Genomic DNA, 17,908 nt, shown 5'->3' with positions numbered 1-17,908 from the left:
GCCTAAAATTATACTTTTCTGTTTCCTCCAAACCTCAGGGAACATTTATACTTCATTTGTAAAGACTTAAATCTAAACCTTGGTTAAAGTTATGACCAAGTTTTCCTCTCACTTGAATATATGTAACGTTTATTGAAAGCAAATAAATGCATATGACTGAGGGTAGACATTTATATTCTCTAAAGCTCTTGATAAAAGCTTTACTCACAAAGCAGATTGCAATTCCTTGCTTATCAAATTTTTGTGTCTGTTATGAAAGAATTTTGTTTGTGCTGTGTATGAAGAAAATATATGTTACCTTGGAGTTTGGTGATAAGATCATGTTTCTGTGGTATCATTTTTTTCGAAGTATTTTGGTATTTTAAGATGTTATCTTTTCAGTTTTCACAGCATGCTAGGAAGAAGGAAGGACATGTTGTTCTCACCTACCAGTGAAATTGAGGTAAGCAGTTACTCACTCTCTTGCATTAGTCACTGATTGAGCTGGGAATGTGATACCAAACAGCGTCCTCTAGTCCCCAGACCATTGTGACCCTGCAGCAGTTCTGGTCAATCCATTAATCCCATTTTCTTTTTCTTAGTTAATGACTACACAGTTGACTCTTGCTTATCTGCTCTGACGGAAAAGGAAAGAACAGGACATAATCTCAAATGGTAGGCGATATAAAAGTAATTTGGATTTGGCGATGAAATATGTTTTTGTACTTGCATTGGAAGCTGGGCGCGTCCGGTGCTCTGGAAATTTATGGCATTCCGATCCAAGTGAAGAAACTGTGCAAGGAGACCTGGGGTGGGGGGAGTCACAAGGGCACTGAGTTTCTCTCTCTTGATTCCCAGCCTACCTGCTTCTACTCACTTTGCTCTGCTGAGGTTAAATGGCCTCATCTCTAGGACTGATGCATAGAACCAGTTTAAGTAAATCTCTTTTCTTTCTCTCCAAATCCCATTACGAGATATTCATCTCTTCCTTACCCTGGACATGAGAGAAACTGGTACTTTAGATTGTAAATTGTTAATCATTTCTTAAAGTTTTTTTTTTTTTTTTTTTTTTGTATTTTGAATGCAAAGACACTATAACGTTCTAAGGAAATTTAAAGTAAGATTTTGTGACTATGTAATAATCAGAAGAATGAAAGAAAGAAGTTGAAAGCAGAATGGGTGCCAGCTAATGACAAGTGAAAGAGACACCTTATAAGAAAGTGAAAGTATTTTTTTACTCTAAGTTTTGAAAGTGTTGAGAATGAATCCATTTACAACATTTATTCCCATGTTCATTCAAAAAAAGCAAACAAACATTGCTTAATATTTATTCTATGCCAGGTACGATTAGTGACTGAATCGATGATAGAAATTTGCACAGAAACAAATACAAGAAGTTGAAAGTTAAAAGAGCTTGGTGGTATTTTTGTAATTCTTTTTTTTTGATTCAATATTTATTCATCCATAAATTTAATTGATTCATTCACTGAATTCATACACTGATATTTACTATTAATATTTATCTTTAATTGATTTATTCGTTTATCCATAAAAATGTTTCATTACCTACTTAAATACCTTTCTAGCCAAAACATGGGAGAAAATAATAATGTTAATAATTTTTCTTTCAATTTATTCTTTCATTAACTAGGAATAGTCTAAAATAACATTGCTCAAATTATTTTTCATTTAGTTCTCATGTTTAACAACATTATAGATGTACACAACTCAAAAGAGCCAAATTGTGTTTTAAGGTTTGTTTGAAAATCTTCATTTTTCTTTTTGCACCCCCTTGCTCTGCCCCTCTCCTGTCCCACCCTCTTCCTCTAATATTTTTCATTTCCCTTTCTTCACAGGCAACCAGTCTCAACTCTACTAAATGATTTGTGGGGCGTGGTATTTACCTCTTCAACTCTGAATAACATGTTCTCTGTCTCTCTTTCTCTCCAGTTTTAAGAATCATCTCTTGAGTTTTAACTACAGAAGGTGAGAATTTAACTTTTCATACACACTTTTCCAAATACTGCTAAATTCACCCATATTTCCCATCTTTCTTTTAAATAGAGTTATATTTTGGTCAGATTAAATCTCAATCTTTACATAATACAATTATATAATATGTAGTGTATTGTGTATAATGTAATTCATACAAGTTATATGGAATGAACCAGGCAGTATTAGTTCTTTTCTTTCCTACCTAAGTTTTGTTTCCCTTTGCCATCCTTTTGGGATTTCCTGTCTTCTTTTTCTGAAGATACTAGTTTTTCCTCTTAATTCAGTTTATTTACTTACTTTGACAAAGCATTCCTTCCACTTGCTTTCTGTACATTGATGCAAGGCAGACAAATAGTCTAACCCTTTGCATGTCTGAATATGTCTTTATTCTACCCAAATATAGTCAATGGCTTTCTTGTGACTGTATTTCCATGTTGGGAATCTTTTTTTTTTTTTTTTTTTTGCAGAATTTTGAATGTATTGCTTTATTATTTTCTCCCATGTTTTTGCTAGAAAGTCCAGTGTCATTCTGATCTTTGTTCCTTGGTATGAAACCTGTTTTTTCCTCTCTGGAAAATTGTAAGATTATCGTTTTTTCTGGCCCCAGGGTTCTCTAATTTCACTGTGATGTATCTGGGTGTACAGCTACTTTTGTCCATTGGACTGAGTACTCAGAGGGCCATTCAATCAGGAAACTCATACCTTTTAGTTCTGGATAATTTTCTTAAATTATTTTAGTGCTGATTTTATTTCATCCATTTTCTCTGTTCTTTCATTCTAGAACTTTTATTATTTGGAAAACAAACACGCTGAATGAGTTCTCTAATTTGTACTTAATGTCCCTATTTTCCGTCACTGTCTCTTTGCTTTCTTTTGGGGATATTTTCTCAAAATGATCTTTCCATCTTCTATTGAGTTTTTCCTTATGATTTGACTTTTTTTTTTTTTTTTTAATGTTGTTACTTTGCCTCTGAAGATGTTAATGCTACCCTTTGGTCAGGTTTCCTCTCATTGCGTTGTCCCTGATTACTTTGCATTGTTTCTTTCCCCTCACTGTCTTTTACTTTAGATGCTTTCTTAACTGTCTTGTGATGCTTGGCTGTCTGGTCATAGCTAAAAGTGGGGCCCTGGAAGCTGTTTGGAGTCTCTTGGCATGAGGTCTGACTTGCTAACTGTCTGCTTCACTGAAAGTTTTATCGGAGAACCCAGTGTTAGCATCTTCAATTCTTTTACCTAAGCCTGGCTGCACTCTCCCAGGGAAAGCACCTCTGAGCTCTTTTCTGAGGACTCTGATTCTGGCTGTCAGCATTTTGGAAGCTGGAAGGAGAAGAAGGTCTCAACATTTAGTTTGTATGATTTCTCATAATCCCTTTTTTTTTCAGAACTGGTCCCAGTACTCTTGACTTAGCTTGGTGTCCTCTGAGCCATAGATCTTTTCTTTATCCTGTCCTGAGAGGAAGCCTTCAGTTTTCTCCTGAAGTAGCCTGAGATTTGGGAATTTTAATTGTTTCTTCTTTTAAGAAAAAATTTTTTGGCTTTAAAAATTTTTGTTTTTTGGAGGAGGGGAGGTAATTAGATTTATTTATTTATTATTATTACTTTTTTAATGGAGATACTGGGGATTGAACCCAGGACCTTTTGCATGCTAAGCACACACTTTACCACTGAGCTGTACCCACCCCCCATGAGCTGTACTCTCCACCCGATTGCTTCTTGATCATTCTTCCAACCAGTCTTCTTGGTTTTTAGCCCTATTTTCATCCCCAGTTTAAGATTACTCAATGTTGCCAGTTTCCAAGGTTTTGGGAGTTCTGTGGTATAATCCGATTAATTCTTGGCATTCCCTACTGTTTGCTTTCTGAGATCTACTAAGTTATTAACCACTAATCTTTCTGCTCCTCAGTTTCTAAAATTTACTAGTTGTATTCATATCTGCCATTTTCTTTATCTTTTTGGGTTTATGCTTTACCAAATCCTTTTACTTTTATTTTGGTGGGGTTTGCAAGATAGTAGAAACTTAGTGCTACTTCTAAATGGATATTTAAAATTATTAAGAGCATTTATTAATTAAGTACCCATTTTTATCATGTGGTCTTCCTCTAAGCATTCTATAATGAAAATTTTATATAGAGAATCTCAAAGGAATATGTGCTTACCTTGGTAGTAGAAGAATGCAGAAAGAAGATGTGGCGGTGAAGTTATTAACTGAGGTTATCCTAGCCCATTCAAACTCGTACCTGTGGGCTGAGTCTAGTAGGTATTATCTGGCCTACATAGCATTGAATATTCTTTTAAAAGAGCCTCATTTTATAAATATATTTTATATTTATTTTATAAATCTGCACTTCTAACTTCTTTTCAAAATCAGGCAATCTGTCAATATTGGGTCTGCATTTCCATATGCAACAATCGGCTGGCACCAGGAAGATAAGGCATGTCTTCTGTGTTTCAACAAGTCCTCCTGTGTCCCACCCAGCCTGCTTTTTATTTATATTTCCTGCCTGGCCCTTGTAGGCAATCCAGCCTTCGAGGATAAAAACACTAGATATCACGTTCCTTGGGGCAAGCAGCCAAAAGGAAAGGACAGCGTTAAAAATGAGCTGCAAAGGCAGCAGCAGAAGGGATCCCAGTCTCATCAACCTCCACTTAATCTCTCTTAGGGGAATTGTCCAATGGACCACATCAAGGGGCGCTTTGATGAATATGGGCTCGGAACAAGGGTGTGGTTTGTGTGTACCAAAAGGATAGTGGCACTCCCGTAGAGACAGTCAGGTGTGTTTATCTGCCAGAAGGTCTCCATATTTATGTTGTCTTGCCAGGGACCAAAGTGTAGCTCTTTGATTAAACCCTCCGTGGATGAATGTCATATTTCTTTAGATACATTAATACCTCAGCTTATGTTCAAGTCTTGCTCTGGCCTGAATGTAATTTTACTCTCTTGGGTCATGACACTAACGATAACAATAAACGACATTTTTACAGGACATTTATTGGTGCCGTCAGCTGGCACATACATATATCAAGGAACTCCCACAGACGATGCAAAATAAGTGCCACTTCTTCTCATTGGAAACTTCAGGAAGCTGAGAGTTAAGTGATTTATCTAAGGTCACATGATAATGAGTGAAAGAGTCAGAATTTAAATCCAGGTCTGTCTGATTTTAAAGCCCATGAGTATTACCAGGATTCTAAATTGGTGTGTCCTTGCTTTCGTCCTGAATTACCAACTCTTGGCTCCACTTGTAGAATCCCACTTCAGCTTGAACAACAAAAGGAAATATAGTGAAAAATACAACCAAATTGAAAGAGCAAGGGTCTCACTGACCTTAAGGAACGAGTAGGACTGGGGGTCTGAATGGTGTCAGGGCTCTCTAGCTGCCTGACCTCTGTTTCCCTCTGAAGCCAGCTCCATTCTCTTGCGTCGGAACCTGGCTCTCTCCATGGTGGAGGGTCTCAGGCAGAGGTTGACATGTCTACAGGCAATCTTTGATTTAGTGACTTGAAAAACAAGTGACTCTTCACTTGGCATCTCCAGTAAAGAAATCCTAGGAAGACTCTCAGTAGTTCTGTTGGGTTCATGTGTCCATCCTTGGACCAGTTGCTGTGTCCAGGAAGAGATATGACTGCAAATTGATCTCCATAAAACCCCTTTGTAAAGCTGATAGTCTGTTAACATGAGATGGGGGAAAGAGTGATGGATAGGCAAAAGTAATAGCTACGATGCCTCTGTTTGTGTTGATTTTTAAATATAAAGTGCAGTTTTACAATACATTTATTACTTTTATCAGAAAAAGTAAAAAACTGCAAGTCAAAAAATATCTAGTATTCACAGGATAATCTGAATGTTTTTGTTCAGATTCTTGGAGAGCACTTCACTGCTGGTCCTATGTCCCCATGTAACATTTTAGAACCTATAAAGGTACTAATGGACGGGGTTCACTAGGTCATAGATTACTGGCTTCAGTTACATAACTTGTACTGGAATAGGAAGTAGCCTTTAAAAAAATTTTTTTTTAAAATTTTATTTTTGGTGGGGTAATTAGGTTTATTCATTTACTTTTAATGGAGGTACTGGCAATTGAACCCAGTATCTCGTGCAAGCTAAGCAGACACTGTACCACTGAGATATACCTTCCTTCAGAAATAGTCTTGATTTAGATATTTGTAAGTCAGCCAAGTTACACAAAGTGAGGGATAACCTGGACTTAGTAGATTGATGAGTGAAGAGGGAGCTCCTGTTGAGGAACCATTACCAGAGGATCCTCATCTTTTTGATGGGTGGCAGAAAGATTTCCAGGAACTGTAAGATTAATAGTGTTCTTGAAAAATACAAGAGAGAAAGAGCCTGTGAGTTAGAACCAGATTCCAGGGAAGTTTGAGCTACTTGAAAGAGACTTAAAAATAGAACAAATAAATGTGGTCTCAATTGGCAAGTTTAAGTTCTTCCCACTGTACTCTACTACTCTGTGGGATGAGAATCCATGAAAAAATAAAAGGCAATAAAGAAGCTACATTTTGTTTGCTTGTGTGAGTTGGTTAAATTGCAATATTGCTACGATCTGATCAGATTTACTTTAAAAAAGATCCTTCAAGCTACGGTTTTAAGACTGTATTGGGGAGCAGTGGGGTGAATGGTAGGAAGACAGTTTAGGAGTCTTGTGATGACCTAGAAGAGAGCTGATGGTGGCCTGGATCCAGGGGAAACAGAAAGTAGGGGAGAAGTGGGTGGATGTGAGACATAGTAAAGGAAACCAGGATTTGGTGGCAGGAGATGGGAGTGAGAGAAAAAAACAGTGAAGGATTGGGACTGTCCTCCATCCAGGTTTCTGGCTTGGGCAGCTGGATGGGTGAAATTAGCATTTACTGAGGAAAAACCAGAAGGAAAATCAGGTTTGGGTGGTGGGAGAGTCTGAGCTCAGTTTTGGACATGTTGAGATCAGAAGTTTATAGTATTTACATATACACCCAAGAGCTGTCTCAAATTAGTCAGCCAACAAACCCTGTTGAATTGTTCTTTGAGGTTTTTTTTTTTTTTTCCCCATCTCTGTTCTTTCTTTTCTATTTTTTTCTTCTCCCACCATCATTGGGATTCCCATCACCTCACATCTGGAAAGTTGAATAATCTTCTATACTTCTCCTAATACTCATTCTGTATGGGACTGCAGGATTCAGCTCCTCAAAATCTGAGTGTGCTGTGCCATCATCTGTCACACAATATTTCAATGCTTTCCTATTGCCAACATAATACTTTCAAAATTGCTTACAGATAGGCTCCTAACTACTCAAACGTTATCCTACTATTCCCCAACTGAGAGTTTGCCTCAGTTGGGTTAAACCAGAACTTCAAATACAACGTACTCCTTCTTGTCTCTGCAGCTGAGCTCACGTCACAGCCTTTGCACAGCGTGAGCTTGCTTCTCCTGTCTACGCACTTGACCCTTTCACCTCAGCCCTCAAGGCCCACATCTTCCCAGGAGACCATCAGTTCACTCCACTCCAGCTCCATCTGAGTCCTTCCTTCTCTGAAAGTCCACCAGTGGCCATCTGTGCCCTTTCCATTGGCACTTATTCCCATATTGCCTTGTTTTATAATTTCATGTTCATATAATCTCTCTGTACAAGATTGAGAACAGAGATCAGGTATCACTACTTTGGTATTCACCAGAGCACCTAGCACATATTTCTACGTACAAAATAGGCACTCAATAAGTATTTGTCAACGTAAAATTTTTTTCTTTCTTGCTATCTTATCTCTGCCTGAGTAAACGAGGTTGATATGTGAAAGCAGTTGAGATTAAGCACGTAAAGTGGAAGAATAAACAGGAGACAGAGGAGATTTTGCTGAAACCTTACCATATTAAAAAAAATCATCATTAACTATTAAATCTATTTTTTAAGCATATAAAATATTCAGATTACTCCTTTCATTTTCATAGCAATTTGGTAAATGTCTATTTAAGGAGGGAAAGGCACACAGGTGCTAAAAAGCAAAATAAGAATTTAAAAAAATTGACAACAAGAATAACTTGTTTTAATCAAAAAGCTTTTTGATTTTTTTCAAGTGACTTCATAGAAAAACTAATAAATCTTAGTGTGGATCACTTATTTTGACTCCAAACTGATTTTGAAAAAAAATCTCATTTCTTTAAAAAAAAATGATAAATGAGTAAAATATTCAGAGCAAGTTTGTTGGTGTAGATAGTAATAGATTTAATTCTGAATCTAAGCTTTCAATACATATCTAAGTTTGGAGTTAGAAATGACCATAATATGCACAAATAAAAAGGGAGAAACACTCAAACTATGATTCAATGCAGACATTTTCCATGAAATAAGCGCTGATATTTTTTATTATGGAATTAGAGAAGTCAACTTAAAGCATATTTAAGTCAACAGAAACTGTTCTAGGTAAATGAATTTAATCTTCATGGTCACTGACACACAATATAATCTTGTTTCTCTCAGGATTTTATTCTTTAAGTAACTGACTCATAAGCTCAGAAAATATTTTCTGGTACAGGTAAGTCTGAGCTTAGCATGAAGTATTCTGAATATTTCTTCTCCTCTTCAGATGAGTATTTCAAAAATAACAGCTCCTTCCTGGAAGGTGTAATTGGCTTTTGGTTAGGAATGTCTAAAAATGATTGTCCTTTTGTGGAATGTATTTTAGGGCAAGCTAGAATATACTTTTTCCATTCTCCATCCATCAAAATGTTACCAATACCTTAGGGTTTAGTTCAAATGCCATCTCTCTTATACAACTTTGCTTTATTTTGGGGCATAATTAATCATCCTTTGCATCTTTTTTTTTTTTTTTTTTGAGGGAGGGTAACATTTCTTACATTTTTATTTCAGTTTGCCAGATCCCGTAGTTGGTGTGTATATTTGGTTTCACCCCATATAAACTAAAAATTATTCAACTTTATATCTCCCTTTATACCTTAATATACTTACATATGGTAAGTGATCTGTAAGTGAATATATTTTATTTTTAAATATTAAAAACTTAATCAACATGATACATAATTATGGTTAAAAAATAAAATACCATAGAAATATTTTAACTATATTGTTTATAATGAAAAAGCAATAGTCCCCTCTCCTCACCTTTCCCTACCCCTAATCTTGATTACTAGAAGGAACTACATTTAATTTTTAACCTTTCTTGATATAAGTTCTTCTGATGGCCACCTTCATTTCACTAAATAATATGCTTAGTCCCCTATTTCTTTTTTATTTTAGACATTTTCTATTGATTTCTTGTTATGGGAAATGACTATAATGGGAGATGCCTGGTATGGGTGATGAGGATTTTTTAAACTTAGATCTTTATCTACTTTTCTCTTATGCTTAAGTTGCTTTTCTTTCTCCAATATGGTATGTAGTTCCCAATAAAGGGAATATTCTTGGATATCTCCTTGGAAACCTCTGCCCTTTTCCCACAGTCTGCATGGTTGTTCCTCACAGTGCTGTGCCACAGCTGGCATTTTGGGACTTCTTTTTTTCAGTCTACTTGGTTGAATTTTCTGCTTTCTAAATTTCCTATTTTCTTTCTTCTTGGTTTTCCATTCACATTTTGTAGGAGTGCATCCTTAGGAAGCTTTTAAATCGGGGACATATGGGAAAGAAATTTTCCTAGTCACCCTAGAGTTTTATTTGATTTATAGTTTGTTTGTATAAAGGATTCTGTATTGAAAATTATTTGCTCTCCAAGCATTGAAAGCAATGTCTGCTGTCTTCTGGTGCCCAGTGCTGCCAATGAAACATCTTACATCGGGGTGATTCTCATTCCTTCGTAGATGAGAATCTGTAACATTCTAGAATCTTCCTATTATCCTTGGGTTTTGGAAGTTTCCCAATGACGTGTTTGAGGGCATTTTTTGTTTTTTCAGCTTTGGGATATTCTCTTCATGATTTGCTTGATGATTTTATATTTATCTCTATATCTTTACTGAGATATAATTCAATGTACAATTCACCCATTTCAAGTATACAATTCAATGGCTTTTAATATATTTGCAGAATTGTGCAACTATCATAACTACGAAATTTTAGAATTCAGAATATTTGCATCAGTACAAAAAGAAACCCTATATCCATTAGCAATCACTTCCCATTTCTCCTTTTCCCAGCTCCTGGTACACACTAATCTGCTTTCTCTCTTTACAGATTTGCCTATTCTGAATACTTCATAGAAATGGAACCATATGATAGAAACGCTTTTGTGTCTGGCTTCTGTCACCCAGCCTAATGGTTTCAGGGTTCATCTGTGTCATAGCGTGTGTCAACACTTCACTGTTATTTATGATTGAATGATATTCCATTGTATGGACATAACACATATTGTTTATCCATTCATCAGATAATGGACATTTGGGTTGTTGCCACTATTTTTTATTTAAAATAATACTGCTATGAACTTTCAAGTACAAATTTTAGTGTGAACCTATGTTTTCATTTTTCTTGGATGTATATCTATGAGTGAAATTACTGGATCATATGTCTGATGATTGTATTTTAATTGCTTAGATCTTTGTCATATTTTCTTAGTTTCCACTTTTCATAGTATCCTGCTCTTATTATTTTAGTATATTCTTGAACCTCTCTGAGAAAACCAATTGGCTTCATCAGTTACCATTGCTATATCTGTTTTCTGTCTCCCAGAAACTTGTTAAAATCTCCTAGATGCTCTTCCCTCCCTAGCCTTCCCAATCTTTTTGTTGTTTTGGGCTTAAATATGTACTTGCATTTAGCAATATTTTACCGAGGTATTATCAATCCACCATCTTGGGTTGAAATCAGTCAATCAATATGTGTTAAATGGTTATCCAATTTCCCGATTAAGTGCCTGTAAAGTGGAAGTAAGTAGATTCTTTACCTGTTTTCTATCTACTTACCTTTGTGCAATAACCATGCGATACTTTACAAAAATCTGAACAGTGGAAAACTGACCATATAGAGAAACTACCATTAACAGCAGTATGTTCGATCTAATATCTAAGAGATTATGACCATGCTTTGACTTCTCTTACATTAAAAAGAGTAGAATGAAAAGCTTCATTCTACTTCTAAAATTCTTCTAAAATTCACATAGAGTTTGCTATTGATTCATACTGCAGCCAAAGACAAATAGCTTCTTTTTTATTTCATCTACCAAATAGCACTTAGAATCTCTCCAGACTGTTGTGTTATGAACTCCCTGACTATTGAGAAGTATTAAATAAAACAAGTTTCCTGTGTTCAAACAAATCATCTAAAATAATATCAAGTAGACTTCATTTTCATATAGAGTAGGATGTCAGTCTACCCTCTGATTGCACTTGCTACCTTATCCTCTCCTGGGAGAATGTGTAAGTCTGGGGAACAGTGGTAATTCACACTGGTCGTCATGAAGGAAAGGAATTGCATTACTCTCAGGTTTTCCCATTAATTCTCTTGCAAGGAGTTTCATGGCTAGAACTGCCAGTCAGGAGCACCAATGCTCTCTACTCAGTAACTGCCTAGCACTTCAGTTTTTGAGAGAGGTGTCCCTATGAGTGGGTGGGGCCAGGTTACTTAAAGGCTGAATGACCTCTACTTACTTAATACGCTACTTGGTGGGATGTGCTTACTAGGAATTTTGCAGTGAATGGGGAATTGGGTCTGATGAATGCAGGATGACTTCTTTCTTTCCAAGAATGAACCTCAGTTTCTGCAGGGAAACTACATGCTTCTGTGCTTGGTCTTGAGAACGTTTTTATTATTCATCTTGATTTCCTCATTGGCAAATAGGGACACCTATGATAGTTTGATCAAATAACCATTGTAGCCTGATCAAACAAGGAACCTCAGAAAATGAATGCTCCATATGGCCTCATTTGTTAACACTGTTATATTTATGGGTGGGACAAACACCCCATACACACACAGACACACAGACACACACACACACACACACACACACACACACACACACACACACACACACAGTTACTAGTGCGAGGCCTCATTCCTTTGCCAGCTTTAGCATCTATCATTGCATTCCAGATCCTATATGATTTAAATTGATAATGAGTTACAGGCTTAAAATTATATGCTTTGGGATGACTCATTATGCATAGGCATACTTCTATCATCCAAGTGTGCTTCTTTTAATTAAAGGACTGGGACGCTTTTAGAGTGTGGGTCTGTTCGTCTAAATCATGGGAGAGTATTCCTTTCCTGGGTGAGCCCTGAGTTGTGTTGCCCTTAGTGTCACTTGTGGTTTTCTCCAATAAATCTCATTTCTTTTTTTTTTTTTTTCTAGTTTCTAGTTGGTATTAGTTTGATGTTGCTGGTATTTAAAACTTAAACAATCCTAAATTTTAAGCTATGTTGACTTTCCAGGAGGGCACGTCTGAACCAGGATTTCCACAAGTGCAATTCCATCCAGGAGTTTGGAGAGAAATCAGATTTGGGTGTGCTGTCTCAAGCCTCCAGTGTGTCCTAGAGACTAAATGCCTTGGCATCCCTCCTTCTTTGATTTTTCTTTTTTCTTCCATTTCTTCCAAAGTCCTCTTTCTTCTCTTTTGAACCATTGCCATGGTGGCTTTTCAGTGTATTTAAACCTCAAGATGTAAAGGCACTTTGTAGTTTCTAGAGCTAATGTCCTGTCACTGAATTGAGACCAGGTCATCTCTGCTTTCAAAACCTGTACTGATTTTCATGATAAAGGTGTTCTGTGTTGAATAAAGGGTCCCACTGCAGGATATCTAAGAACCATTGCATCTTAGGAGTCCTGGGGTTGTGAAAAATGAAGTGATTGTTTATATGAACTGGCTAGGAAAAAAGATAGGAAGAGTTTTAAATTATATAATTTGTTCATGAAAAAGGTTTAAGGGCTCGGAGTCACGTTCAGCCCCTTAATTCTACACATACGCCTCTCATTGAAGCTAACAGCTACCATGAAATCTTGATTGAAGTCTTTGGAGAACATACTAGAATGTGCTGATAGGTCGTATTCTATCACACTCTAACTTAGGCGCTTGCCAGGGCAGCATACTTCTCTCTTTGGAAAAAAAAATTAATATTTGCTTGATTTCCTGATAAAAGGAACACTACAAAAGAATATTGCAAAACCTTGGAGGTTTGGCAGGGTTTCCCATGTGGGTGGAAAAATGTTGTTCTGAAGCCAAACTGGAATTGCTCATGAAAATATAACATAAAAAATACATTAAAAAAAAAAAGAACCTCAATCATGAAAAAAATATATAAATGTATAAAACAACAAAGCTTATGGGCTTTACCATCATGTATTATACAAACACGATGATATATTCATGATCTTATGAAAATGGCTAACCTCTGATATTAGAGATAATTGGATTCTCTTTATTATGCCGATTTTAACCCTTATCAGATTCCCACTCTGTCTGGATCTATGTCTGTTGAGTGTTGATGTGTTTATAGCTTGCTTCTACCCTCATCCCACCTCTACCTTTGGTATATAGTCTAGCACCCTTGCTTCTCAGAAAGGAAAACTACTTAAAGCTGTAAGACATGTTAGGTTTGTCTTTATTCTTAGTTGAGCTTATGAAAAATTTAAGCACTGGGATATCCCAAGTCTAGAGCTAAAAATCTCTCCCTTTATTCCAGCTTCACTCTTTGAACTCTTACTCTAACTGATTTTCATATGTCCCCCTTTTACCCAAGCATAGCCTTTTATATAAGCTTTGGCATAGTAATGCTTTCTCCCTTATGCCACATGATAAATATGTGGGAGGGTGAACAGGGCTGTAAAAGACTGGTTAGTTGGATAGAAGTTTTAGTGTTTTCAATGAATGGTTATTTTTGGTTTTGTTTGATTTTTAGTTCAGAAGGTATATACTGAAGTATTTTTCCTTAGCATCATTCCATAGATATCTATCAGTCTTCCTGGTTATGACTATCTGTCCTTTCCATAGAACACTGCAAATATAAGGGATGTGGCTTCAGAAATTCCCTATGAAGGAAAGATGGCTAATGTAAATTGCCTTATCCTATGACATAGATCCTGGGGTTGTGTATTAATAGTGCTTCTTTGTTAGATGGCAGAGAGTCAATTTCCCCTAAATTAGAGAAGGTTTAAATTTTTTTTTTTTTTTTTTTTTTTTTTTTTGCTAAATGAAGGAATGGAAAGAGAAGACGTCACAGATTAGGTTGGAGATGGTTCCGAAAAGGGCATACCATAGTTTAGCAAACAAAGGAAGTCACTCCATTCTTTTGAACTCTCTGAAATGCATAAAGAGTTCAGAGAAGGGATATATGAATGATACACAGATAAGCTGGAATACATGAAGGAAGCTTAAAGATGGTCAATGGAGAATTTAGATGGACATTGAGACTACTGGCCCAAGAGATGAGCTCAGGTTGCCATATTTGAAATGTGTTGAGGAGATAATAATTCTGTGTTCTGGTCTATTTCTGACGAGTGTGGAGGAAGGTGGCTAACATGGCTAATCTGAAATACGTTTTGGTTGGGGAGGGATATAGCTCAGTGGTAGAGCACACACTTAGCATGTATGAGGTTCTGGGGAGTGACTGTTAAACTGTATAATTCCATTTTGTTTACATAAAAGAAGGATCTAAGATGTTTATTCTGGGTGAATGGAGATATTACTTCACTGATGGAAATCGAGTCATTGAAGGGAGATTAATTTTAGGGAATAAGACTTGAAGTTTAGAGTAAGGGTGAATTTAGAGATATCGCATAAAGATCTGAAAGTTCAGAAAAAAAATCAAGAGTTGAGGTCTAGAGTAAGACACTGAATAATCATTCCTTAAATTTAAACTAATAGTAGTAAGTTAGAAAATAGCCTGGTGGCAGGAACAGAACACTCCACCAAGCAGTCAAAGATAAATTTTAATAGCGGCAAAACATTTTGCTCTGTCAATATGAGACAAAGGTGAAAGCTGGAGACTGAGGATTTGTGGAGAGCAGGAGATATGCTGAAGACATATTGCCCAGGCTTATACCAGCTGGGGTGCCAGGGAGGGGTACAGGATCATGAGCAGCTCAATGGTGTTGCAATTCTGGTAGATGCCAAATCCACAGAGATCAGAAAAGTAGGGGAGAGTGGTGGAAATTCTGTAAGATTCTGAATCAGATAGAAGGGTTCAAATCTGAATAACTATTTGAATGTAATTAGGCAAGTTATTTAACTTTTCTGAGTTGATTAAATGAGATAACATTTATGAAGGTGAAAGGTAGAGAGTTCTCAAGTGGGGAATTTATATTTATATATGTATTTGGAGAGGTGGGGCTGGCTAAAAATTGTATCTCGGGCTCATGCTTTGGGAAAAGTGAATTTCTGAAACTTTGGGAAAAAAGTGAATATAAAGACAGATGTATTTACTTATCTATTCTTATTCATTTATTTATTTTACTTTGTCTTGTTCCTAAAAGGACAAACGAAGATGGTTTGCAAATATGCATATCCTAAAAAATTACTTTGCAAGTATAGTGTACAAAGGTACCTATAATACAAGATTAAAATAAGAAATTAGGTTTAAGAAAAAGGAGGCAAAGGGAAACTAAGGTGATAGACCAGAGAAGACCCCTCAGGTGGGTTTAGAACAAATATATAGCATCATGAATTTGATAACTTGGCTAGAGACAGTGTATAAATTCGGCTTGAAATTTTAGACATAGTTGTTCCATTTGACATGGAGACATTTACTAGGAACTATCCTGCCGGCCAAAGGCTGAGAGAGGGATGATGCAGGCACATTCTGCTCTCACATCTCTTAGCAGCTTGTGTAAAACTTGGCTTAATTTGTTTTTCAGGAGCTGTTTAAGAAGGTAAAGATGTTGTGAACCTTTCATGCTGTTCCTCCACTCCTTTGCACCTCACTGACTTTTTTGGGGGGGTAACCCACAGATTGAAGCCATCTGAGGGGCGTGGGAGTAAAGGTAAGAGTCCTTGGTGGTGAAGGACAGCAGTGATTGGGTTGTTCGTTCCCAGGATGGACTGGTTTACAGAGAGAAGCTGAGCAGGGGTCAGAAAGAGGAGATTGGACATCTTAGCGCCTTCTGGATTGGATCCTCATTTTGGCATCAGTATTTTGTTTGAACTGAATTGCCAGAATATTAGACACACCCGTATTTAAATATAAACATGCTTCAAGAATACATTTCTAAGCCAAGCATACATAATGCTTTGATTATCTGATCTTGTCAGTCACCCACATCTTAATTCTATTCCTGGTAGCAGTAAATGAGTGCCAGCATTAACTCACAAGATCGTATGCCTTATGTCTGCACAGCTTTAAACATTTTAAAGTGTTTCAGGCTAACTTCTATGGTTTAAATATGTCTTTCCCAAATTCACATATTGAAATCTAACCCCTAAGGTGATGATGGGGTCTTTGGGAAATGATTACATCATGAGGATGGAGTCCTCACCGACGAGATTAGTGCCCTTATAAAAGAGACCTGAGAGAGCTCCCTTGCCCCTTTTATCCCCACATGAGGGATACAATGAGATCTGTGGCCCGGAAGAAAGCCCTCACCCAACTCCACCCAGATTCTGAACTTCAAGTCCCCAAAACTGTGAGAAATAAATGTCTGTTGTTTATCAGTCACCCTGGTACTTTGTTTTGGTAGCATGAACAGACTAAGACAGTAGCTTTCTCCACATTTCTGATTCTCACGAAAACACTTTGAAAAAGACAGCGTTGGTATTATCATCATTCTCATCTCATGAATGAAGCAACATCTTTAGAGTGTTTAATTTAGTCCTCAGTTCATATTTCTGGGAAGTGGTAAAGGTAGAGTGAGATCTTTGTATTGTCTTTTGTGCATACGTGTGTGTGTGAGAAGTAGAGAAATCTGTGGGATCCTGGAATAGAAAAAAATTGACAGTAATAAAAGAAATTGGGGAAATCCATAGTTTATAGAAATGTACCGATCTTGGGTCTTAGTTCTAACAAACTAGAGTTGTTAAATGAATCTAGAAATGATGGTCATGAATCTAGAAACAAAGGAGGAATATCTGAACAATGACTCTTCTAGGAATACCTGAGTTCTACAAGAACATGAGAATTTCAGAAAAAGATACTGAATAAATGGTCAGGGACTTATGGGGAAAAAATGGGAAAAATGTCATCTAAAAACAGTTAAAAAGAACTAAAGAGAAGGCAATAGTGTCAGATGTGACATCCCACTGCCTACACGTCTACAAGTCATTCCTGGCTCACTGGACCTGCTGTTTCTTTGGCATTCTCTAGCTCTGTGAATGGCTTTACCACCACAAGTTGCTATACCAGAAACTGGAGAGTCTATCCTCTTCCTGAGCCCTCTAAGCAACCAATCACATGGCCTCTGGCCTCCTGACTATCTCTTCCATCTTTTTACTGCAAAGTTCACGCCTCCAGCATCTCTCTCTCCTGAACTGTTCCCTGCAATAGTCTCCTATCTGATTCCCTGCTTCCTGTCTTTTCCTCCTCTTTCTTATTCTCTAGAATCTTTTTTTTTATTTCCTTTTTCTTTTCTACCTTTTGGAATTTTTAAAGATAGAGAAAAATCCAAGGGAAGAGAATAACCATCATCCATATTCTAATCGCTCAGAATTAATCACTGTTGACATATTATTTATATGCTGCCAGTTTTTCTTTTAAAAGAAAAATCACTCTTTTGTTTAGCAAAACCAAAATGACCCACATTCCATACAAAGGGTTGAAACAAGATGAAAGTCACAGAGATGAAAGTTCAGAAATCACCTCTCCTCTCATGTTGCAGAAATGATCATCGCTCAGTTAGAAAGCAACATTCTCGTTTTCTCTCAGTGCCCAGAGCGAGCTTTCTAAATGAAAACCCAATCAGTCTCATTGCCATTCTGTAAAGTTCCAGTCTGATCATGAGCAAAACTTTAGGCAAACCAAACTGATTGAGAGATGGTCTACAAAACGTCAGACCAAGACTCCTCAAAACTGGCAA

At 36.8% G+C, this 17,908-nt stretch overlaps 1 long non-coding RNA gene across 4 annotated transcripts in view; it reads left to right on the top strand.

The window, feature by feature from the left end:
• Positions 1-223: 223 nt before the first annotated feature.
• The window catches only part of LOC116668719, a 53,003-nt gene continuing 35,318 nt past the window's right edge, over positions 224-17,908 (top strand). For 3 of the 4 annotated variants that reach the window (XR_004325958.1, XR_004325956.1, XR_004325959.1), the window contains exons 1-2: positions 1,682-1,965; positions 15,758-15,883. This is a non-coding gene — a long non-coding RNA (uncharacterized LOC116668719). Of the gene's footprint in view, positions 655-1,681; positions 1,966-15,757; positions 15,884-17,908 lie in introns of those variants that run through there. The other variant, XR_004325957.1, reaches the window with a different exon arrangement.

The sequence above is a fragment of the Camelus ferus genome, chromosome 14 (assembly GCF_009834535.1).
Source record: "Camelus ferus isolate YT-003-E chromosome 14, BCGSAC_Cfer_1.0, whole genome shotgun sequence".
Lineage (NCBI taxonomy): Eukaryota > Metazoa > Chordata > Mammalia > Artiodactyla > Camelidae > Camelus > Camelus ferus.
Note: the sequence above shows the minus strand (reverse complement) of the source record. Positions and strands in the feature narration are given on the sequence as shown.